Here is a 26,012-nt window from a genome sequence, read left to right as displayed (position 1 = left end):
GGAACTGAATCTAGTTGATAGCACACTCTCTCTCTCCAGAATGACATGAATATGCCCCTATCTCTCTCCGCACTGACAGTATTCTTCCACACAATGGCCTAAAATTACCCCTAACGTTGACTGAGGGCAAACTAATTGCAGGTGTAATAGTTGGACTGGCTCGTGTGTGTGTGTGTTGAAGATTAAAGTCGTACTTGAGGTACACCACCGTCTGCCATTCAGACCTAATCCTGCAGGCTTAAATTATTACAGTCGACAACAGGAACTTCAGACCACACCCTGAGATGCATGCCAGTCACCCTTCACCTCTTTTATGGATAGGTTAACTTTCTTTGTATGCGTTTGTATAGGGCATTTCATTAATACTCAATTAATTCTCACCATCTCATGTAGCCTGACGTTAATGTCGCTTTGTCTATCTTTGTTCTATAGCCTTAAACGCTGAGCCGCCTCAAACGGGAAAGAGACAGAGGGCATTTGATCTACTGATTTAAAGTAGTTTTCCATGGTACAGTACGTCTTTATGAAAGCTACACCGATTATTCACAATGCGGCGATCAGACTCCGCAGTTCGTCAGCTGAGCGGCCCGCTTACCCTTCTTAATATTAATCAAGGCCTTTCTCTTCCAACGGTCTTCTCTTCTTTCTTCAAGAGAAGTGTTTCAGGCTCAAGTGACGCCTTGGAGTGAGTGTGTGTTTCTGAGCGTGTGTGTCTCGTGGTCTTGGCGCAGCGGTGGGCTTTTGGAGCCATTGTCAAGGCTGGCTTTTGTGTGATGGATAAATGACCACTCAATGGAAACGGCCAAGATCAAGTTTAATTCCAGTTGGGGTATTTCAGGAGCTGAAGTGGTGTTAATTTGCCTTTTCTAGATGTTGACTGTGTAGCTTTCTATGTTTGGTTTCAAAACAAATGATTGCATTTATGAGTTTAAATCCCAAACAGCTACTTTGAAACTGTAGCCTTTAAAGATTTATTTATTTATAGAGTGTGATTATTAAGACACTATAGAGTGTGGAGAGGAAGCAAAGTGGCAGAGAAAGAAGGGTGGGATCACAATGAATGTACCAAAAAAAAGTAACAATATTGAGGGAGGAAAATATAAACATGCAGATTTATTCAATTGATTTAATGCAAAAATGGCATTAAATTTTAATAAAACCTGAGAGATTCCTATCCCTCCATTGAAAATCCATTGCACTGAAACTTTGACAGTTCAAAATGTTTTTAAAAACAAAATTAATACATATGAATCAAAAAAATATAAGTAATCCATATGAGTCTGTGGTTTAATTCAATTATTTGATCAGATATGGTTGCTTATTCACATATAACCATTGACCAACATACATCAACTTGAGGTTTGCAAACCAATGAAGATTCTCATGCATCAAGTATGGTTGAGATTCTTAAATTAAATGTGTTCAAGTGATTGTTTCTCTTTAGAAAGCTTGATTCATATGGATTACTTTTATGATGTTGTCTTAATGAACTTTCTGAAGCATCAAAAAATCTCTCAGGTTTCAGTAAAAATATTTGCCTTTGTTTTTTGAAGATGAATGGGAGTCTTATAGCTTTGGAATAACATGAGGGTGAGTAAATAATGACATCGTTTTCATTTTTGGGTGATCTAACTCGTTTTAATAGCTAAAAACCTTCCATGGATCTTATTCAAAGGAGAAATTCAAGTGTCACAATACAAATGAGAGCCAATAGCATTTCAAATTAAATTTGGCACGATTTCTTGGGGTAGCAATTTTTGAATGCCTTAAAACAAAGTGTGACCTTATATTTATAGTGCAGTAGATAATTTAAAGATGATAAAATTCCCATGCCTTTTGTGTTAATGTATTGACGGCAAAAGCTTTTTGTTTAAAGCAATACTTTACCGGTCATGTCGCAATAAAGACAATAGCGGGTTCTTTTAGCACCTGTATAGTGACACATCTTTCTCTTGGATATGTGACAAAATCGAATGCCTTTGTGGAAGTGAGAACAGCTTGACAGGTAGCAAGTTTGATTGATGTATTGCTCCAGTTTATGCGGCTTCAAAGCTGCATGAGCAGCACAATGTGCTGTTTGTGTTAAAAACAGCAGTCGCGTTTTGTTGCGTTAGCATAGCTAGCACTGATGCTAATTGTAAAACCTTTATACTAAAAAGTCAAGATCAAATACAGTTCCAATGGAGGTTGTGTGTGTATGTGTGTTTGAGGAATTTGGAGTCAAGTTTACTCGTCATCATTCATATTTGACTGCATATGAACGACTTTAGATGTTTTGCTACACAAATGTTTGCTTTAAAATGCTAAAACTATTAGCGTAAAAAAATAAATACAGTGAAACTCCGTCAAACATTCAGCTGCCTTCAGCTCCCATAAAAGATGTTTGGAGGAGAGAGTTTTGATCTAATCTGTCAGTATGTTTGTGTGTTTAGGAAATTGTTGTCAAAGACTTTAGTTTTTTTGTTCAAATATGCCATGTGTGTACCTTGTAATGAGCAATAAAAATGTGCTTGTATTGCTAATATTGACAGGTTTGGCTTAAACTTTTCCAATTTCTAGTCAGTCAGGTACACTCTTCTGACTTCTGGTTTGTAGTAGACTTGTAAAGTTCTTAGAAGTTGTGTTATGGAAAACTAAAATAGCTATTCATAGAAGCTGTGTCTGTGGTTCTTTGATAGAGAAGTTCCTTGAAAATTTAGGTGGGGGCAAATTTTCCAATCTATGATGTATCGATTTCATTTGAATTCAGTCCTCTAAACGGATTTTCACTACTTTTGAAAACACAGACATGTCATAAGGAAAGTAGGGGTTCTTCGTGTGCACGTGTGCTTCTATGAGCTGGTGCAGTGCTTCTGCAGAAAGCTGTTAGTGGTGGTATGAGTGTGTATGGTGACATGTTAAGTAATTTGTCGTAGACGTTTGTACACACAGTGTAGTTCAAATGCTTATATGTTTGGATAGAAACTGATACGCACAAAATCGGAGTATTGAAAGCTAAAACATATGTAATTCGAAAACTATGATTAAGTCATTTAATGGCATTAAATGTAATACATTGTCCCTTACACACATACACATGCAAGTAAATGAATGAAATACACATTTCGTTTGTAATCTGATATTGTATATTGACATTTATCAAGACAAAATGCATGTTTACACTTTTTGTGTGAAAGCCAACATTCATGAAAAATAAATAAAATAAATAATAATAATAATAATAATAATAAAATCACATTAACAGTTACATTCACTACCAGTTGAATGTTTGGACAAACTCACTCATATTTTATTGTTGTAATTTTCACATTTTAGAATAATGTTAAATCATGAAAACTAATAACCCAAATGTAAATATGGTTTTATACGGTAATATGGAATCAAATCTCATATTTTAGCTTTCAAAGTAGTCACCTGTTAGGAAAATGGTCTAAATCTCAAATTGTGTAATTGTGCAAATGTAGCCATGTTGTATGATCCTTTATTGAAACATCAATGCATCAAAACATCACAGAAACCGAACACATGCAGAGATGAAGAGAAAGAACGAGGGATTGAGAAAGTGAGTTAGGGGAATGGAAATACACCTGTTCATCTATTCATTTCAGTCCTTTAGTCATGGCACTGGTTGCCAAGATACACAGATCACTTTATATTAAATTTCTCCAAACTGAGCTGACACTTGACAGTAAATTATCGTGAAAGGCTTGTTAATTGGATGTGTGTATACGTGTGTGTGCAACTGTCAGGTGCATTTCAACTCGGGCTAAATTCATGAAAAAATAAATAAATAAATAAATAAACTCTCCAAACATTGCAAGTCAGTCATCCCAAATAATTTTCAACATTAATTTCCAAAATCACCATAAAATGAATTCATTTGATTAATTATCCCTGTGTTACACTCTATGGCTTTTTTCTTCTTCTTCTTCAAAATAACTCTCAGGCAATCTCCTGAACTTCTATCCAGTGATTAATGTCTGTGATGAAGAGGCTGTTCAACTTTAAAAGCTTCCTGCTTGTTGAAAGCAAACTATTTTCCTCAGACGAAAAAACAACAACGTTTGCTAATGATTGCAGCTTGTTTTCAGACCAACTGTGCACTTGAGGGAAGGTTTGGATTAAAAATACCATTAGAAAATCATTATTTTGGGCGAAAACCTCCCAGTTCTTGGCGAATTCCAGGCGTGCTTTCACGTGTCGTTGTTCGAGGCGGCTGTACGTGTCATTAACGACTCCTTGCCTCATTAAAATGTTTTTGTAACCGCTATCTTTCCGCAGCAGTTCTTCCTCGGCAGACAGTTTACCATAAACACAATAAACAGGAGAGGGCGGGGGGGTTACGTAATTGAGCCTCTCTGGCAGTGCTTTTTTGCAGAGGGCAGGGTTTCTGGTTCTAGTATTGGTCTGGTCTGAGGCAGTGGAAGAGTGTGTTGAAACCTGTTGAGCTGGGCTCTGTCGACGCATCTGCACTGTTGCTCTAGCAGGCCCTCGGGACCTCCGGCAGACAATGAAGACCCTTGGGGAGGGGAGAGGAGAAGGAGGGCAGAGGGGTTTGGAGGTGTTTGATATTCATGAGCTCAGATCAACACATGGTGCCCTCCCTGTCTCAGTGTAAACACTACTAGCATGTCTTGATCAATAACCTCCCTCCTAATGTTTTGACTGAAAATACACACACACTATAGATCTTCTGTTATATAAAAGCTACTGTATATCGAATCGGTTGTAAAATGCTGCAACAGCCTGAAAACTGTTAAAAAACAACAACAACAACAAAAATTGCAAAGACCGTATTTGTAATGTATAATAATTCTGCATGCTTGAGAGAATTAATATTAAAATGATTATTTTATAATCATTATTTTTATTATACATATTATATGAATGTTAGTTATATATTTTACAAATAATAGTTATAATGTATATATATTTCTTATGTTTACTAAATGTATACATTGTAATATAGTGTATTATTAATTTACTACTTATTAAGAATTTTTTTTTTTTTTTTCACAGCCAGGGTCACATTTTATTTTTATATTTTATATGATTTTATTTTACATTTTATTGCTTAATAATAATTTTAATACACGCATACAATTTATAATATTAAAGTATTTTAATAATACATTTAGTTAATAAATAAACACATTATAACACATTTTTAAATTACATTTTATATTAAAAATCTATTCTACATGTTAAAGTATTTAATACATGATTCATTTATTGCTTAGGTTCATAGAATAAAAATAATATATTTTAAAACATTTTTAAATAAAAATTACTTTTATTATTTAATATATATATATATATTTAATATTTTTGTTTTGTTTTACATTTTTAGTTATCATGTAATTCATTTCATGAGACATTAATTTTCACAGGTTTATTTTCATGTGCAAGTCAATATTCATCTTTTCCCGGCATGGAATCCTTCTGGTGGAGACCTTCCCATGCCATTGTCCTGCTTTTATCCATCACTCTTTCTTTTCCCATTTTCCTTCTCTCCACTCCTCTCTTATCTCTTTATCTCAATATCACACATTAGTTTATCACCAGCTCGTCTGTGCTAGCAGAGATAGGTGATTAGAGCTCATCATTACAGCCCTGGATGTGTACGAGTGTTCAGGTTCTCAGGAGAACCGGAGGGTGGTCCCAGTTCCCAGCACTCTCGGGGGTCTCTCCTGAGACCAATACAAGCTCGATTACAGCATTATGCAGCATCATAGTGCTAATCACAACCAGTCAGAGCAGGAGACAGTGTGTGTGTGTGTAGAGGCGGGTCAGTGGGATGTTAACTGGGCTGTTAAGCGAGTGTATTGTGTGTGGTGGTTGTATAGTGCCGCCTCAGTGTTTCTCTTTGACCTCTCCACCTCGTCTTTCAGAAGCGCAACATTAAATTAACACGCTAATAACTCTCAAGCTTCTGAGTGTAAACGTACGCTAGCTAGCATGCTAAAGCGTTATGTTCCAATCCTTTCAAAACATCAGATTAAAGTAAAACATACAGTTTCCCTCCAAACAATAAGGTTAATACCTTTATAAGGTGTGACTGAAGTGTGTTTTGGTCCATTGTGTATGTCAGAACAGGTTTAGCATAAAATTCGAACCCATAAAATCACGCTTGCTAGTTTTGTGGCACTGAGGTGAAAGATATCCTTGCTTAGAAAGTTATAATGTGCTTCAGTCACCCTACATTGACCTGCGACGTCGCTAGCGTTTATTCAGCGCTCCCTCATTTGAATGCTAAATACAGCATTGACAACAAACTTGAAGCATGTGAAATCAGTCTGAGATTGATTCCCATCCACTTCCATTGCTCGTTTCCTGTTCTCCTCTTCGTTCAGCCATCCGTTTGATTGCTGTTATAGGCATCGGTTTGTCCCTGGAGAGTGCTGTCTTTTAAACTGCTGTAATAGGGTCAGGCTAATATCAAACGAATGACAGCTTCCCTCTTTTCATTGCTAAAAAGGCTAAACTGGTGCATATGTGTCTAGCGTTCCTATGGCTGCCAGCTGAGACCCCTGTGGGACGGCGGGGCCTTCCTCTCCATCTGTTCTGGTGGGCGTAACTCCCCCCCGATTACCCCGTCCAATTTGTTCTGGGTTGTGTTTACAGCCCAAAACCTGCCTAGCGGTTTGCTTCTAATTATGACCTTAAAGACCTAATAACTGGTGTGTTTATAGCTTTGTGGGAGTGTGTGTGTTTCCATTTCACTTATTGCTTTTGCTCATGTTCTGATTAGTTATTTTACAGCGTGACGGGGTGTGTGTGTGTGTGTGTGTGTGTATGGTACATTGAGAGAATGAGATCTCTAATTAGGAACCATGTGTGTGGCTTTCTAGAGTGTGCGCAGCGTGTTAGTGCTACTGTCCAAGATATTAGCATTAAGAGAGACCTGTTGAATTGTCGGAATTTTTAAAATCATTTCTAGGTATGTGGACATTAATGTATAAGTGTACTCTAGAAACAGTTTTTACCTGATCTGACACTAACTAATAAACAAAAAAATTCCATATTTTAATCATTAATGAATGGTTTAAATGATAGATCTTCATAATATTTTTAAACAACAACAACAATAAAACTTTAATTGTTTTAAATAATAAATCATTAAAAATATAAAACGATGAATATTTTATGCAGTATATTATTAAAAATATTGGTTATGTAAAATACTGGTATTTATACATTTAAGAACAGAGTTATATTAATTAACTACATGTACATGCATAATTTATTGTTATTATAGTAAGTAGTAAGTATGTTATTATAGTAAGTAAATAATAGTAAGTAAATGTAACGTGTAACAAGGACACTGTAAAATAATGTGACCAAAATATTTTACACAATGAATTTTTAATGAATATTTTAAACAATAAAACATTAATACACTATAAAATGAAATAATTTTTATTAAAACAAACCCTTTGAACAATACAAATATAATATATAAATATTTTAAATTTGCAAATAATAAATATTTTAAACTCAAAATCCCTTAATATAAATGTTACTGATTAATTAAATTAAATTAAATTAAATTAAATTAAATAAATTAAATAATTAATTTTTAGCACCATTGTCAGAGATAGCTAACTTTAAACAAAACACAAATGCGTTTATTTGCGTACACGTGATGTGTAAATCTTTTTCTGGATTTTGCATGCATTGGTGTATACCAAAAATGTGTAGAAACATACATCTGCACTTCACAAACGTTGGGAAATCACACATGCAGACAAGATTAACATTAGACTGATGCTAAATGCTTTCAGAATGGTGTTTTTGTCGATTCGCTCTAACATCTTTCATATTCTATTTTGCTGACTGTCCTGTACACAAAGATATTAATTAGTTTGCTGTTACTAACCAAGATGTCAATCAAAATGGCAGCTTTAGTGCACCAGCAGCCCTTTACATCCAACACAGTTGACTTAGTATATTGACACTGAAGTTTGTGTGTGCCATAATTCCAACTATGGTAATAAGTCTTGGTTTAACAAGACCACAGAGGTGTTGTGACCTGGGTGAGGCCTGGATCTGTCTCCTTCCATGTGTCTGTGTGTCCTGTCCTCACAGCAGGATTAGATAAATTACCCCGCCTCGTCTCACCCATGCTAATAGCCCTAATGAGGCAGAGACATGCTGGATGAATAGAGCCTGCCTGGAGGGGGCCATGTACCCCTTTCAAATGAAGGAGGGGGTCCGGGTTTTGTGTGTGTTTGTGTGTTTTTCTCTTGGGTGTAGTTGTGTGTGTGTGTATTGTTTGTGAAGCCCATAGGCTTTTGAACTTTGGAAATCAAAGGTGGTCCGTGTGAAGACCAAAATCTAGAAGTTCTTTCAAAGGGAAGGTATTTAGCCGTTTCTCCCTAAGGTACTCTTCATCCCTTAGGCCAAAATTTACTACATTCTTTCTCTGTCTCTTCTTTTTGTTGGACAGATCCAACAGTCATTTATATCTGACTTCAATAACTTCATGGTTCTGAACGATGGGTCCAATTTGTGTAATGTTATGCTGAATTTGCACAATGTAGAAGGGAATCATTTTAGCCCCTTTTTCTTTATTATAGGCAACAAATTTATTTGTAGCAATATTGTCTTATTCTTAATGGTATTCAATGTAAAAACACTGTGGCAATGTAGTTTTATTTAAATTTAAACTATTTACTACTTATTGAATTTAACTTAATAAACCTGAGCAACTGTACATTTTTCTTTTTTAACACTGTATGCATGTAATTCAAAAATGTATTTTATAAATTAACAAAGTTAATACAAAATAATTAATACTGAATTAAAAATTATTAATTAATAGTAAAATAATAATTCAACAAACCCATCACATTAGTATTTAGATTTAAATAGAAAATGTAATAAAATAAATAAAAATAATTAAACAATTAAATATGTTCATTGCATTAGGTGTCTATAAAAATGTACATTTGATGCATGAATGCTCATCAAGGCTGAATTTATTCAATAAAAAATACAGTAAAAAAGGTATATTGTGAAATAATATTATAATTTAAAATAACTTTAAAATATGGTAGCAAGCCTGAATGTTCAGCATCATTACTTCATTCTTCAATGTCAATTCTAAAATGCTGATTTTTATTTTAATTAATTTATTTTTTTTTCAATTTGGGAAACCATTGTGATGCTTAATATATATATATTGATAATTCAGCTTTGCCTCCACATAAATATTTTATAATTTAAAATATATTAAAACAGACAGCTGTTACTTTAAGTTGTAATTGCTTTACAATATTACTATTTTTATTGTATTTTTTTAAACAAAAACTACAGCATTAATGAGCTAAAGAGACTTTTTAAATGGTACCACATTCCACCCATTTTCTTCTTCTTTTTTTTTAACAGTGCAGAGTTAAGTGAGATGTCATTTCCGCATAATAAATACATACCATTAACTGCCTTATTGAACTTGAGCATGCTAAAGGATTTGTAGAGTTCAAAGGTTAATCAGCCATTGTGTGAAAGCATCTGTGTGTGACCGGTGTGTGCTACAGAGACTCAAAATATGTGTCTTGACCTACAAAATATGAGAAAAATGTGACCATCTAGACATAGTGTACAGTGTGATAATTTACAACTTAGTTCTATGCATCATGAACAGACAGCTGTCAAAAAAGCAATAACAGCGACTGTGTGTGTGTAGGAGTGTGAGTGTAGAACAGGCCCATCTTGGTCGATGTTAGTGTATAAAGAGCAGGTATTTGGTTTGACAGAAACCCCAACAAAGGGGTTCAGTTTACACACTTCACCAAGCAAACTCTGACACACTTTTGGTGGGTTTGAGACCCTCTCTGGAAGCCTTTAGATATCTAAACCACATGCACACCCTCATCCAGCACCTACATTTGACGGTTCACCCCAGAACATCACCTATTAAACCATGCTATCAAATATACAAACCCTCACTTTCACACAGTTAGGTGTCAAACCCAGAACGCTCAGGTGTACTGTCACCCTGCTCAACTAAAAACATCAAAATAAAATGAAAGATTGCTTTGTATGGGACTGTAGCATTTCTGCAAAGTAATTAAGCAAGATACACAATCAAGATTAGATAAAAAAAATAATAAATGTAAATATAATAATTAAACTATAACAAGTGATCATCCTTAATTACCTAATCAAGTTATCTTTTTAAAGAATTTCATTGGAAATTCTCATTAGTGCTCAGAAGTTTTCCATAGTACTGTAAATAGTTCTTGGTACTAATCATATGTCAATGTTTGTCCCGTCTTTTGTTGACAGTACACTGACAGACCATCATTGACACTTGTCTAATGTCCTCATATGTAAACACTGTAATGAGAGAGAAATATTGTTTTATTGCTATTGCTAGTTAGTATTAGTTTTAGGCATAGAGACAACAGGGGAAATAAAATACATACATGAATGAATAAATAAATATAAAATTATGCATGAATTTTATTTATTTCTCCTATGGTCTTTACCCTTAAAACAAAATTTAATAATAATAATAATAATAATAATTTAGTTTTAAAGATGGAGGCAACAGGGAAAATAAGTATTCATATTCTAACCAGTAGTTGTGTACAATCAAACCAAAAATCATTCAGACATTATATAATTTATTTATTTATTTTTTACTAGTGGGTGCAGGACACTTATAGTTCATTTATGTAAGTGAGGATAGCAAAATAAAGTAAACTCTGACGTATTATACCCGGAAATTCTTCATACTGTGGATCACAAGTCAAATTAGTAAAAATTTGGGACCAAAAAGTTGATTTGACACTTTGACTTGACCATGTTTTGTTACATACCTTCATATCAAAGCTATCTGACATTATCAAGATGAATTTGTTCTAACACAGTTTAATTCTGAGTTCTTGTCATATTTTATTACCATTTTCTAAACTATAGCATAAACTGTGATAATGTGAGAAATGTTGAAGGTGTCTGAATAAGCTTTTTTTAAAAATAAGTATGGAAAGTCTATGGGAGTGTCCTCATGTTTAATACTGTATAAGTAAACTTGTGCGTGTCTGCAGTCTACAGGCTGTTCCATTCTTCATTAATACTCTGTCTCTTTACTTCTGTTTCTATATCCTGAAGCAAATGTCTGGGCGTTGAGTAGATAAACTCATCTTTGCTCAGCTATTAAAAATCTGTAACACGCTGGAATTACTAGACTGTAATTGATCGGCGAGTGTGATGGAGTCAGAGAAATTCCCCCTCTTCATTTTTTGAAGGGGCTGGTGTTATGCAAACTTCTGGCACCGGAACTCGATTTTCCAGTTTGCAGTGTTTCCTCTCTCATTCCTCTCAGTCGCTCATCCGCTTTTAAGGCAGTTGAGCTCTTGAAAACAGTTGAAACAAATCATTATGCTGTTATCAGGCTGCGTGCGTTACAATGAGGAGAATTAGTGAGTACTGAAGAATCTGTGTGTACTAAAATCTTCCCTTCCATCATACCACTTAAATCTCATTCACGTTTGCGCACATTCACACATGGCATGTCAACATGTGCCGCTGCATGTTCAACGACACAACAAAACCTCCACAACTTTGCAAATTTGAAGGCTTTATTACAAGGTGCTCTGGAATCCTTTATTCTGATTGGTCAGTTGTGCCATTCAGCGGTAATTCAAACTTGCAATAGTTACGTGTCACAAATGAAATGGTAAAAATGACTTCAGAGAAACTGAGTATTTGTCTTGTTGCTAGGCTGATTGTTTTGTATGTTGAAATGGCCATTATTTTTTAATATATAGGTAAAATTATAGAATAGGCTAATTTAAACTAAAATAAGTAATGCCCATTTATGTAGTTACCTTGAGTAGCCATGTAATAAGTAGGCAATATAGTCAACTTGTCAGTATAGCAAAATACATTTTATTTAGTGGATTTTAATTGAAATATTATTTATTTAATTGGAATATCTAACTCAAAGTGCTTCTTTGATCTTTCTTTCTTTCTTTTTTGCAGTTTGACAAACGCTGGACACTATTTGCTTTCGTCAAATGGAAAGTAGCACAATGAACATTCTTCAGAATTTCTCCTGTCGTGTTTTGTGGAAGAAAGTCACACAGGTGTGAAACAACATGAGGGTGAGTAAATAATGACAGAATTTTCATTTTTTGTAAATGAAAATTCTAAACTTATTCAAAATTGAGCATATTGGCAACATAATATGTTTTTAATTGAGAACACATTCCTACTGTTTCCTCCATCATTCGACCCAGACGCATTTCCTTGGCCTACTGAGGTATTTTACAAAATTTCTTGTCAGATTGCTTTTAGTGTGATGGGTGTGGAGCTTTCTGTGATATTACTTTCCATCCAAATGGATAGAGCTTGGGAAAAAAAGATTCATCTGATAAAACTAATGAGGGACATTTTAATGCTCAAAACGTGTGTATTGAGTGGCTGTAATGTGGCTAATCTAAACAAGACATCCGTCCATTAAACTATTGTGTGTACATGTATGTGTGTGTACAGATATTTGGACCTTTCTAAGAAATGTGGTACTTTTCCTCACGTTTGTTAGCCCATTATCAAACAACTCCTAGAATGAGAGAGTCAGGGCTTCCTGGTGCCTTCCTGTGTTGTAATGATCCAGCTAGTCGTCCAAACAGTACTTAGCGCAATTGCCGTACTACCTCATGTAGTCATCGCTTTGGCCCTTCCTGTTCAAGAATGACTCAAGGCGTAATATATGATGGTTTGCACATGATTTTGGCAAATGACTTAAGGAAGGGATAATGTTTCAATTTGCTTTCCATCATGCAAGAGAAAGGTGTGATATGGAAATACAGGTGGATTAAATGCAAATTATATTTTTGTGAATTAAATATATTTAGCTTTTGAATACATCACATGTAATACAAGGGATATTGACTGACTAGATAGTTAGATACATAGATAGAAAAAATCCGTAAAATTTATGCTAAAAAATCGGCAGCTGTGGTTGCATTTTACCGTAAAAAATGCGGTAGCAACATTTTAGGTTTTACGGTTTTAACTTAAATTTACATTTAAATACTATAATTTCATTAACTGATATAATGTTAATACACCAACCTATTGAAGTAATGAAATCTGTCTTGTACCTTTGTAATACACTGATAACCACCAAAAGCAGGTGGTGACGAGAAAGTCACATGATGAACCAAAGCCCATCACAAGCAGCTTTTAAATATTAACATATATAGAAGGTGCACATAAATGACTTTATGGTTATTCACATAATAAATTTTTTTTTTCACTTTTTCACTCTTTTCCAAAAATAGTATACTACCGTAAAATTACATGTAATATCCAATACACGTTTTTCACCGTTTATATAATAGGGGAACTTACTGTTAACCATTTACCAGGTTTTTACTGTAACATTTTTGCAGTCTTTTACTGTTAAAATCATGGTGTTTTTTTGCAGTGTTTTTACAGTGCAGATAGATAGATAGATAGATAAATAAAATTCTATAATTTTATAGATTGTAATCATTTATATTATTATATCATTTATTATAATATATAATTTATTAATTAAAAATGAAAATTCTGTCATTTACTCACCTTCATGTCATTCCAAACTGGTTTAAGTATCCTACATATGTTGAACACAAAATAATATATTTTTAAGAATTTTGAAGAACCAAACAGTTGTTGGTCCCCATTGACTTCCACAGTAGAGAAAAAATACTATAGAAGTCAATGGAGACCATCAACTGTCTGATTACCAACACTATTTAAAATATCTTTTATGTTCAGCATAAAAAAGAAACACATGCATGTTTGGAATGACATGAGGGTGAGTAAATGATGGCAATTTTTTATTTTATTTTTATTTTTTTTTTGGGGGTGAACTATCCCTTTAACATCCAGTTTGTATCAAAGATCTTTTCACCCAGCTGTATTAAGATTAACATTTGTATAATAAGAACCTATATTTAGGAATCAACAGTGCAGGCAGAAATACAAACAACCCTACTCATGCCTGATTGACCCACTCACTGATCTATAAGTGGTATGTAGTACGTTTAAATTGCAATTGATGTTTTCAACTATTGTATCTGGACAATTTTTCTAATTATCTGAAGGGTTATTGTGTGTGTGTCATAATGACTGATGGATATTTTATTGGTTGAAGGCGTGCTACTGTTGTCCTGTTTCCCCATTAGTGTAAGTCTTTATGAAGTTAGCAAGGCAGAGAACATGTTTATCAAACATACACATCTTAATGAGCTTCAGAGAGTGTAGGGCACTTATGTAATTACCCTAATGAAATATAATTTACCCCAGAGTAGTCTTTGGATAGTTAGTAACTAACTTGCTCAATCTAGGCTGGCTCCTCCAAATGGGGACACACAAGTACAAATATAAAGATGGTTCCTTTTAACTCAAAATGCGTGTGTGTCAAAATGTCTTTTTCCCCTAAGAATGCAAAGCTAAAGCCCTGTGGTGATTTTCTCACACACACTTGTTTACACTCCAAACACTAGCAGTGCTTGGACGATGGGAAAATACACTCTCAGCACAACCCTCATGAAGTGTGTTTGTGTGTGTGCATTAATGTCCCAACTACACCTTAAACTGTGTGTGAGAGAGAAAAAGACAGGTGATGTTCAACTTAAATGTACTTTCCACTCACAGGCTGTTTGTTATTTTAGTCCTGCTGCTAGGCTAGCACACACACATGCTAGCGTTACATCGAGTTATTTGTTTATTAATTTTAGCTAGAGTGGTGTAGTTTGTTGTTTTAGTTCGGGAAATAGTTGTGACTGAATTCCAACCAGCTAAGAGCAAATTTCTGTGGTAAAAAACAGCATTAGCAGTGGTATTTTCTACCACTGGGTCGGGCGTGTGAAATTAGCAGCGCCGCGGCCGCAGCCAATCACCTCTTATCTGATCACTGATTATCATAAACATCAATGTTAGATGGAAAAAGATTGTAACACTAGTCAAGCAGACAGATTACGATGATAATCAAATAATGTAGTGAATGTCGTTGGCCTACTTTTGTTAGCTAACATGCTAACAGAGTAATTGGTATTACTAACACACATAACTACCTCAAAAGTGTGTTTGTGTGTGAGTGCGTGTGTACGCCACGCTCTGCTGCCACTTCATAGTGAAGTATTGTGAAAGTGCTGTCAGAATCACACTCGGTCCCGCTGCTTCAACACGTACGCACCACCCGAGGCAAGCCAGTTCTGGAGTGCGCTTGTGCACTTTGTGTTCCCAGAAGTCTCGCTCTAGGCTGTGACCTTTTCACTTTTTTAACTCTAATGCTAAAACTGTTGTGGTCTGTGTGTCTAAAAGTCTTTTTGTTTGCTTTGTAATCACCTGTCATGTTGTATTATATGCTATGAACTCATGCATGATTGACTCTGTGTTGCATTTACTAAAACAAAAAAAAAAGAGTGAATTAAGGTAAAAAAGCAATAGAATCAAAGGTGATTTAAGGTAATACAGTAGAAGAATTGTTAGCAGCAGGAAACGCTGAGGGTTTTTGTGTGCATTTAGGTAAGCATGTAGGCCCCTTAAGGTGTTAAGGGCCTCTTGCCATCAACGCTGTCCATTTTCAGATGTTTGCTAGAACTAGCTGACCATCTTTTCATGTGGCTTTAACTGTAAAACTCAATCACACATTCACTACCTAAATGAGGATGTACTGTGTAGTTATTTTTATATGCATAAAGCTAACTACATGAAAAAAAGTAACCCCAACAATGTTACTGTATGTTTTGGTCCCACCTATTTCCAACAGAACAAGGTGAACTTACCAGTAATGTTGATAAATGACACACTGTGATAGATGATACACTGTCTTTTACACATCAATCTGACAGAATGACAACAGAGAGAGTGACACATAGCTGATGATAGCTGAACTGTGTTTCGGTATTGCGAGTGATCTGTTTTACATAAACTGACTGTTGATGGTGAAAGCAGACTCAGCATTAAAATGGCTTTAAACTAACTCTTTGAATAGAATAGACAAGTTGTTAGTAGCACTAGTTGAGTTAAAGAGTTAAGACCCCACACACCAGCAGCAAACACACTTAACCACACCTATTAATAGCTTACGGAAAAGAATTGCAACTCTGCTAACTGTAAACAAAACCTGTAGAGATCTTTCAAACAGAGATGAGTGGCTGTTTAATACAAAGACGTGGTACAAAATAGCCATTTTGACAGTTTTAGGAGGAGCTTGATGTTCAATTTCATGCCTGACAATCTTTCCGTGCCATATACTGCTCAAATGCACCCTTGCCTTCCCATCCATTTGATTTTACACCTACAGAGCACATATTCACAGCATTATTTACAGTTACTTGAAATACAATGGTGTCTAATCATAAATACGGGTTAAAGATCATTAAAAGGCTAATAACTGCAGCTAAGGTTTTGGCCACAGTTCAAGCCTGTACGCTAGGCTTTTTTAAACTGCTAATTAGCTCTGTTCGCCAAGATAAGAATATCGTAGCCATTTCTTTTTACAGATAAATTGACTCTCAAGTTTAAAACTGATTTATCATCTACTGTACGCTACAGTTTTTGCTTGTAGCTCTGCTGAAGCCTATTTAGCTTAGCAATGCTAAACTAATGTGAAGATAATAGAATATTTAGGTGTAAAGCTAACACAGTCTCATGGGAATGTCTTACTATATTTCATTTCAATGAATTGATCTCATTTGTACGTTTTCATATGATCTGCTTACTACTCACTGACAGTTAGGTTTGGGGTGGAACTTCATTTTTAATTTTTTTTTTTTTTTTGTGTGTGTGTGTATTTCTGTAAGAACCCTTATGAAAATGAAATGCTTTATTATAGTTAAAGTGTATATAACCATGTTTTTTAGGATATTGATTACTATTTGTATAACCACAGTTTTACTACAAATATCATGGTTAAAGGGTTACTCCACCGCAAAATGAAAATTTTGTCATAGATCACTTACCCCCATGTTGTTCCAAACCCGTAAAAGCTTTGTTCGTCTTCGGAACACAATTTAAGATATTTTGGATGAAAACCGGGAGGCTTGAGACTGTCCCATAGACTGCCAAGTAAATAACAGTGTCAAGGTCCAGGAAAGTATGAAAAGCATCGTCAGAATACTCCATCTGCCATCAGTGATTCAACCGTAACGTTATGAAGCGACGAGAATACTTTTTGTACACAAAGAAAACAAAAATAACAGCTTTATTCAACAACTCTCCTCTCTGTCTCTCCAAATCAGTGTAGCTCCATTTGGCAATTCTGAGCAGTACGCAGATGGCGTACGCTCTTCTATGTTAGCTGTGCTGCGCCGACACGCTGTTTTCTTTCAAACCAAAGCGTAAATACACGTAAGTGATTAATGAGAAAATTTTCATTTTGGGATGGAGTATCCCTTTAAACTGTAGTTAGTGTAGCAAAACTGTGGTTAATTTGTGGTTACCATGGTTTAAGTATAGTATGTTTTTTTTTTTTTTTTTTATTGTATATTGAATTCATACAAAAATGCTACCTCCTGAAACAGTAATTTTTCTCTTGAGATTAGGCTTGGAAAAATTAAATATAATTCTTCTGTCTTGAAACACAGCAACCTCAAGCTGCTACTTTTTCAAAATGATTTAATGTTTTAAATATCAACAGCAGTCTGTGTACAATGTGTACACCATTGAGTGCACATCATGTAACTGTGTGCCTACCTGTGTTTGTATGCCTGTGTTTTTGGCTGTTCACCACAGTTATTGCGCCCACTCAGTCAGATCTGACATCACCTTTGACAGGATGGAGGAATAAACCCACCCACATATCAACACAATTTAACCTCACTACTCAAGACAGGATGAGCTTACCTTTCTCTTTCTGTCTTTCGGAGGAAGACAGTAGCAGTGGTGTCACTTCACACGCTGTTTCACCTAGTATTTCGCCCCCACACGTCTCCTTTCCTCTCACTCACAGGAAATTGCGGGCCATGTCGCCAAAAAACATGGCTCTTTTCTCTCTGAAATTCTGTTTCTGTTTATTTCCCCCTCATTCTGTGTGGTTTATCACTTTATTTTCAACTTCTTTGAACTAATTCAAAAAAATTCGTCTTGATACGATTTTGGAATCCCATTTAAGGTGTTTGTTTTTTTGATTCAGTGGGCCAATCATATTTGTTCACGTTGCTGTTTTTTTTTACCCTAGTTGTAAACGGTGTTAAGAGACGTCATGTGAAGTGCACATGAGATCCTGAAGGTGGTGCTTGGTGGAACTTATTTAAACTTAAAAGGAAAAAAACTGCCATTATTTTCTCACCCTCTTGTTGTTTCAAACCCGTATGCTGTTAATGTATGTTTTCCAAGAAAACACAAATGGAGAAATTACTTTACGCAGTTCTTTTGCAGACAACGACAGTTCTCTGGTACATCGATACATCTTGCTACATTCTCAGAAAAAAGGAACAAAAGCTGTCACTGGGACGGTACCCTTTCAAAAGGTACTAATATGTATCATTTAGGTATGAATATGTACTAATATGTATTTTTAAGGTACCAATATGCACCCTTTAGGAATAAATAAGGTACAAAAATGTACCGTTTAAAAAGGTACCACCCCGTGACAACTTTTGTACCTTTTTTTTCTGAGAGTTGTATGGAAAAGAGCTGCATGACAGTCTTCAAAATGTCTACTTGTGCATCTGACACAGACACTTTTCACATGGAAGTAAGTAAAGAATAGCAGGGTAAACAACTTTAGGTACATGGGAAAATATTATTTTTGCATCATGATGTAAAGCATCAAACAATTCACACCAGACAGAATGAAGTGAAATAGGTCAAACAGCGGAGGTGGTGCATTGTTTAAGCCAAATGGACCACCTCAAAGTCAAAAATTCCCACATATTTAAATTCAAACAGAAAGTGACGCATGAGTATGCCTACATAGAAGTCTGTCTATTGATTCACTGTGTGTGTGTGTGTGTCCTTTGTGTCCTTTTTTGCTTTGAGTTGTTATAACATTAAACACAGGAATAGGGGTTGGGTGGAGGACTTTAGACAAATTATGCTACACAACATGATAGATTCTCAACAATGGCCTTTGACACAAAAACACAACTTAGGGAAAACTATCAACTCCTTAAAAACCTTCAGTTATTATCTCATATTGCTTTGCAGACCTGTATTGCTGGTTATACTAAATAACCATCAGTAATTTCAGTCTAAATAAAAATGGAAAATGTGTACACACACACACACACACACACACACACACACACACACACAGAAGCAGATATTGCACGTTCCACTCCACACCTCTCCGCAGGTGATGACAGATTAAAGGGATTTCATTTCATGGCAGGGTCTTCAGGGCAGAGTGTGTGAGCCTGACCCGACCTCTCTCTCTCATACACACACACTTCGCTGGGCTAATCCTGAGACAGTAGAGTGGTCCAGATTAGGTGGTTTATTTTCTGAATTATTATTCATGTCCAGCTTTCAGTAAGCATTGTGTGTAGTCCACTTGTGTGTGCACAGTTTGGGGAGTCTGGCAATTTTAGAATGGTATGGATATATACTGTACGATTTTGTCATTTTAGCTAATATTTTGAAGAGTGGAATGGATTAAAAATGGTGCAATGTGTTGAAGTCAACACAAATCAAAATGTAGTTTCTTAATGCAGTTTTTGGTATTATTGTGAATGATTTAGCAGTGCACATCAAAAAATGAATAAATACTTGCAGACATTAACTGCATTAAAGAGTTCACCATGAAAGGTAACTTGCTTTGACCTGTCTTCTGTAAGTTTACAGGGCAGGGCTGTCTCTGTTTGTTATTGTTCTTTGGTATATTGTGTGCTCTGTTTTGTGCTTGGTTAGAATTAATATAATCATATTCAGTGTCATATTTACCTTCCGTATAATAGGTGTGGCTTTACAAGCTGAAATACTAAACACACATAAACACAGTTACTGTCTTTATTTAATATGTTTAAACTGGCATTTAAAAAAAAAAAAAAAAAAAAACTCTGACATACTGTATGTCTTGTCAGAATAAAACATATAAAAAATTTACACAAGGAGTTTCACAACTACAAATTTTTTGCTCAATATTACATATCTATGTGATTTCCCAATACTTCTGGCCATATTGTTAAAGAAATGCTATTGCACAGTTTTCCGAGGGCCGAAGGCTTTTTTTTTTTTTTTTTTTTTTTTTTTGCATGATTATTGGAAAGTGAGATGTCAAATTGAATGCACACACATTTCCACTCTGTTTTCCGACAAACTCATGGATCAGTGCTTGAAATAACATTCCCACCATTGGTTGTATCATACACATAGTGTGCATGCATGCATACATACACTTATGCACACGTACACACATGCCCCAGTGAAGCCTCTAGCTACATAATGTGGTCAAACCACACAGGTTCATATCCAAGAGTAGGAGCCGAGAAATCACAGCGGTGGTGATCAAACACTAAAAAGTAGCAAACTTCATCATTTCATTTGCTTTGTTTTATTTGGACATGGTTTTGTCAAGTTTTTTTGGACATGTACCATGGTGCTTCCATGCTTTTGAGCAAGTAATATGGTACTATTCGGTTTTTTAAACATGCACCATGGTACTTTCAAGTTTTTGCTAAATTTGTACCATGTTTTTGTACATATGGCATTCTTTGAAGTACGCTGCTATATCATACTACAGGAATTTGGTAATCACTCTATCAATATATTATAGCATGACCATCCTTTACCATCACAACACCATGTAGTACACTGATAGGATGCGTTTCAAAAATGGCTGTAAAAACAACAGACACACACAGAGACAGAGAGAGATGGGTTGTTGACCAAATGGCTCTGAGCACTCATTCACTCTCATAAAAGTGCTCTTAAACACTGAATACAGAGACAAGTGGAGTGTGTGTGTGTGTTCGACTCCCTGACCTGCATGTAAGAGGTAAGGGTATGTTTACCCTGAGGAGAGGCGGGGGTGTGTGTGAGTGTGTGTAAATGGTTTGAGGTGTGTTTACCCTGAGGAAGGAAGCTGTCAATGCTGTTTGCTCCTGTGTCAAGCGGCAGCCCCACCCCTTTTCTGACTGGGGGGAGGAGCTACTGCAAGAGGATCTGCTAAATAAGATGGAATATCTGTAGTAATGTATGCAAACTCTGTCCTGTCATCACAAACACAAATAAAGGAATGGTGATCAGACAAGCAGACAGTCCTTCTCTCCACAGTACCCCAATAATTTGATTTTGACAGACAGGGTGTTTGGTTTCCTGAGGCATTCTGGGAAGGACGGAGCACATTCCTGACCAGGTCATGAACTACCCACCTTTCTGCACTTTTTTTTTTCTTTTTATTTTTTTTTTTCAATCCCATTTTCTTCATTCGTTCCCCTGCGGACAAATATTACTGCTCAAATGTTGCTCTTTCATAACTCCAGTATTAATTGAGTCTCAAATTTTTCTCCTAGTTGTAGTAGAGAAAAAATGATTGTTGATGTTCAGTACTGTTTTATATATATATATATGTATATGTGTGTGTGTGTGTGTGTATATATATACATACATACAATATACTGTAATTATAGTTATATTGTGTAAAATACTACTGCTTAATTATGCATAATATAATATATAAAAATAAAATTACAAATATATTAATAAAGAAAATAAATGCAGCCTGGGTGAGCATAAGAGACTTCTTTAAAAATAAACATTTTAAACCTCTGACTGGTAGTGTATCTTATTTTATTTTTATATTTATTATTCTAAAAAGAAATATTACATGACTTTGATTTAATATAATAGGGGCTAATTAATTCTTTTATGGATGGTTTTGTATTTTTATGAAAACAAACATCATATTTCCATGGATACATTAACACACTGATATATACATCCACACACCTTCTGGCTGCTTGGAAGTCAGACCCAATCTTTATAGCTTTAGGCCAGATGTGTGTGTGTGTCTGTGTGTGTGTAAGTGTGGAATAGAGTGCAGAAAGCTGAATTTAACTCGCTTGGCTTGAAATGTGATTAGATTCTTGATGCTGGCAGGCATGCCTCATTTGTAATTAGGTGTGTGTTGAGGGATTAGTTTTGTGACATCATATAGGGGACCAATATCTGGTTCCCTCAGTAGATAAGAGAATGGGGTACACGCATAAACGCAGGATCCCTTTGGGCAGTGGTATCCCAGCAGGCAATGGGGCTTACACACACAGATAACAAATGCAAACGAAAAACAGCCAAAAATTTTACTTCATGAAAGATACATGTATTTGTGTGCCTCACAACTGTTGTAATATGCAGACTGACATCCTCATTGTCTTTGTTCTTCTCAGAAATTAAATTGCCTCACCACTTAGTGTGTATTTGTGTGTGTGACATTGTAGTGACTACCACCGGCCATTAGGTCCCTGTCCTCTGAGAGCCAAACACAATCGGGCGGCAGCTGATACTTCCTGTCTGCATAATTAAGGGGATAATTAAGGCTTTAATTGGCCGGTGGTGTGACCGAGGTGGGCTCTAATCCACCGCAGCACCTTCTATAGGCTACTAAATTAGGTTAACCCTCTCAGATTGCCACGATTAAGCCCAGTCTATATATGCTAGCGCTAAACCTCTGTGTTCTTCTGGGAAATCCCAGCACTAACGTTGAATTAAGATTCTGTCTCAGTTTGATAGAGAAAATTAGTCTGAAATAAATTACTAATGAGTTCTTGGAGCCAAATGAGGAAAGTTCTTAAATCAAACAAAGTTTTCGAGCCATTATAAACATTATGATACGAAACAGTAGCCTGTTAGTCTAATGCTGCTGTAATTAGCATGAAGTTTGATACTCGAGATGAAGTATGTTACATGATAGATTTATGAGTCACAAATGGCTGATGAGCAGGATGATGATTTTCCGAGGAGAAAATTGATTGAGAGACAAAGATAAAGAGATTGACAAAGAAAGAGAGTGGTTTCTTGGATTTTGGGCGAAATTCAGTCTTGTGCCTATAAATATGAACTCTTGGGTTAACAAGAAAAAGTGAGTGGTTCTTGCTCATTCAAAAAAGTTGCCACCGCCATGCCAGATTGTTGCTAAGTAGCTGATAAGGTCTTCTAGACATTTGCTAGGGCATTGCTAAAGTCATTGCTATATAGTCTACTGGTTGATTGCTAACTTGCTTAAAGAGAGAGTTCACACCAAAATGAAAATTGTTGTTTACTCACCCTAATGTTGTTCCAAACCTGAATGCCTTTCTTCTGCAGAACACAAAAGTAGAAATTTTAAAGAATTTTGGATAACCAAACAGTTTTGTTATCCTTTGACTGTCATTTTTATGGAGATTAAGGTAAAAAAAGTAAAAAAAAAAGTCCAAAGCCTATGTTGCTTTATTGTCCCGTTACCACCAACAGGGGGACAGTGCTGTTTCCATGCAATTCCACTGCAGTAAAGGTGGTTCAAAACCAGTTCTGCCTCTGTCCCGGTCCCTAAAACCTTCAAGAACCACTAACATCCTAGACTAAAGTTTGGAATAATGTCCTCACTAAAAAAACAGCACATTAATCTGGCAGGACTGATGCAAAACAAACCTGAATTGATCAGTTATACTCAATGAATGCAGTGATGTGAACAATGCTCAATTGATGGACTTCACATGGCTCCAGCCAGTTTATTTTTCTGATACATCTAAAATAAAATACTTTTCTTCATATATATATATATATATATATATATAGATATATATATATATATATATATATATATGCAAAATCATCTGGATTAGACATTCATCCAGGGAGTTTTCCCACCTATGGCCTGAGATGCTGTGATAGGCTCTAGTATTCCCATGACCCTAAATAGTTCAAGCATTTTGGATCGAATCAAACTTATAAACAAATATGCCATGTTTTTTGTGGACAGATTTAGGTCCTTAGATAGGGATTGAGCTATAAATTGGAAGGCCAATTACACTGAAAATTAACAGCACACCTTTCCTAAAAAAAAAACCCACATAATTTAAGGCATCGGTGCATTAAAGAAGTTGGGTTCAAAGAGTTTGGTTTGGACAAATCTCTAAAGTTTAAGCAATAGTAACAGTAATTCTTGTTAATCATGAATATTGTTGAATATGAGCACAAGGTAAAGCTGAAAAGTGATTTTTTGAGAGTGACAGGTGTGTGTGACATCTACAGAAGGCTTAAAGTATAAGTACCAAAGAGCCACCAACAAATCTATTCTTTGTTCCCCCAGTGATTATAAAGCTGAATGTTTGTGTGCCTGAAAAAGTGAACACAAGCTCCTAAGACCTCCTTTGTCAGAGTGAGTGCGCACAAAGCGAAATGACTTCCCCCATACCAATGATTCGGCGGAGGGTGATACAGGTTACCTGTTACGAGATGTCAGAGTCTTTGTGCTGTTAGGATGCGCACATGTTGGATGGGTGGAAAATTGCAGAAAGTTAGTTCTTTCTTTCAAACCCACGTAAAAGGTACCTCAGAAAACTGCCTTCCTTTCTAACACCTGCTCCCACACACAAACAGGATTGAGGTCGATGTCAGTTTGTGGTCTAATAAAGCTTTGCCGCAAGACTTGAGTTTGTATTGGAAGCAATAAGAGCGATTTTTCACCTACGCATCATCTCTCTCTGTCTCTCTCTCTCTCTCTCTCTCACACACACACACACACCTGGGCTGATGACAGGAAACTTCTCTTTAACTGTCAGTTTGAGCTTTGATTGTTTTGCAAAAGGACCTGATAAATCCAAAACACCTCTCTCTATGTGAAGAAATAAATCGTAAATATTACATGCATATGAAATGCATTTTAAAAGAGAAAATTGGGGAAAAAGACTGTCTATAAACATTCGCGTATAAGTAAAACGCAAACACGATTGCTTAGCCAACACAGTGTGTTCCCACTGTACATATTGCATTTGTGCATTAATGTGGAGTTATAATCAAATTTGATATATATTATTTTAAATTAATCACAGCAGTTAGCAACAGTGTTGAAGTGTTGAGGGTAACGCATTACAAGTAATGCAAGTTATGTAATTAGATTACCTTTTCAAGTAACTAGTAAAATAACGCATTACTTTTAAATTTGCTGCAACTTTTTCAAATAAGTAACACAGGTTCCAAACAGTTCCTGATGGACAAGTACAAACATTTTTTTTGTTCAGTCCCACTTTATATTGTGTCCCTAATACCTGTGTACTTACAGTACATAGTAACTAAATGTGTATGTTGTATGTAAGCACAGTGTAAGTACACATTAGTACATAGTACCTACAGCTGTAATATTTCTGTAACTACACACATGTAACAACCCTCAGGATGGTTTGTGTAAGTACAAATGTGTAACAGGACATTGGTAACAACACTTTTTTTTCACTTCACTAAGTACTCATGTAACAGGAAATATATAACTACATTTTGTAACAACAATATGCATAAGAGTAATTGGAACCATTTAATCCAGGGAGTGGAGATGGGTAGGTTTAGGGTGGAAATGGGATCCAGCGGGTGCATGGAGATGAGTAGGTTTAGGGGTAGAAATGGGACCCAGGGGGTGCATGGAGATGGGTAGGTTAAGGAGTGGAAATGGGATCCAGGGGGTGGAGATGGGTAGGTTTAGGGTGGAAATGGTATCCAGGGGGTGGAGATGGGTCAGTTTAACCCTCTGGAGTCTAAGGGTATTTTTGGGGCCTGGAGAAGTTTTGTCATGCCCTGACATTTGTGCTTTTTTTCAGTTTCTTATAAATATCTAAATGGCTGAAGTCTAATCTCACTGTAATCAGCACAAAACTAGGCTATAATAATATGTGAGCAGCATGTATGTACATGATTGTGTTTTTGAGAAAAAAAATGTTATGCGTGGTTAGTATAAACTAAAAATGTTAAATCACTTGAATAAGGCAATAAAACACATACAGAAAATTGGTTCCCAGATATTTTGAGAACTGGAGCTTGTAGCCTAGAATTTTTTTTTTTTTCTAAATGATGTGAAAATCATCTTGTTTACT

At 35.6% G+C, this 26,012-nt stretch overlaps 1 long non-coding RNA gene across 1 annotated transcript in view; it reads left to right on the top strand.

Moving 5' to 3' along the window:
- The window catches only part of LOC122137044, a 36,312-nt gene extending 24,199 nt beyond the window's left edge, over nucleotides 1-12,113 (top strand). Inside the window, exon 2 of the long non-coding RNA XR_006154547.1 lies at nucleotides 11,992-12,113. This is a non-coding gene — a long non-coding RNA (uncharacterized LOC122137044). The remainder of the gene's footprint in view (nucleotides 1-11,991) is intronic.
- The last annotated feature ends 13,899 nt before the right edge of the window (nucleotides 12,114-26,012 follow it).

This window comes from Cyprinus carpio, chromosome B4, assembly GCF_018340385.1.
Source record: "Cyprinus carpio isolate SPL01 chromosome B4, ASM1834038v1, whole genome shotgun sequence".
Lineage (NCBI taxonomy): Eukaryota > Metazoa > Chordata > Actinopteri > Cypriniformes > Cyprinidae > Cyprinus > Cyprinus carpio.
This window is presented reverse-complemented; position numbering and strand designations above follow the sequence as displayed.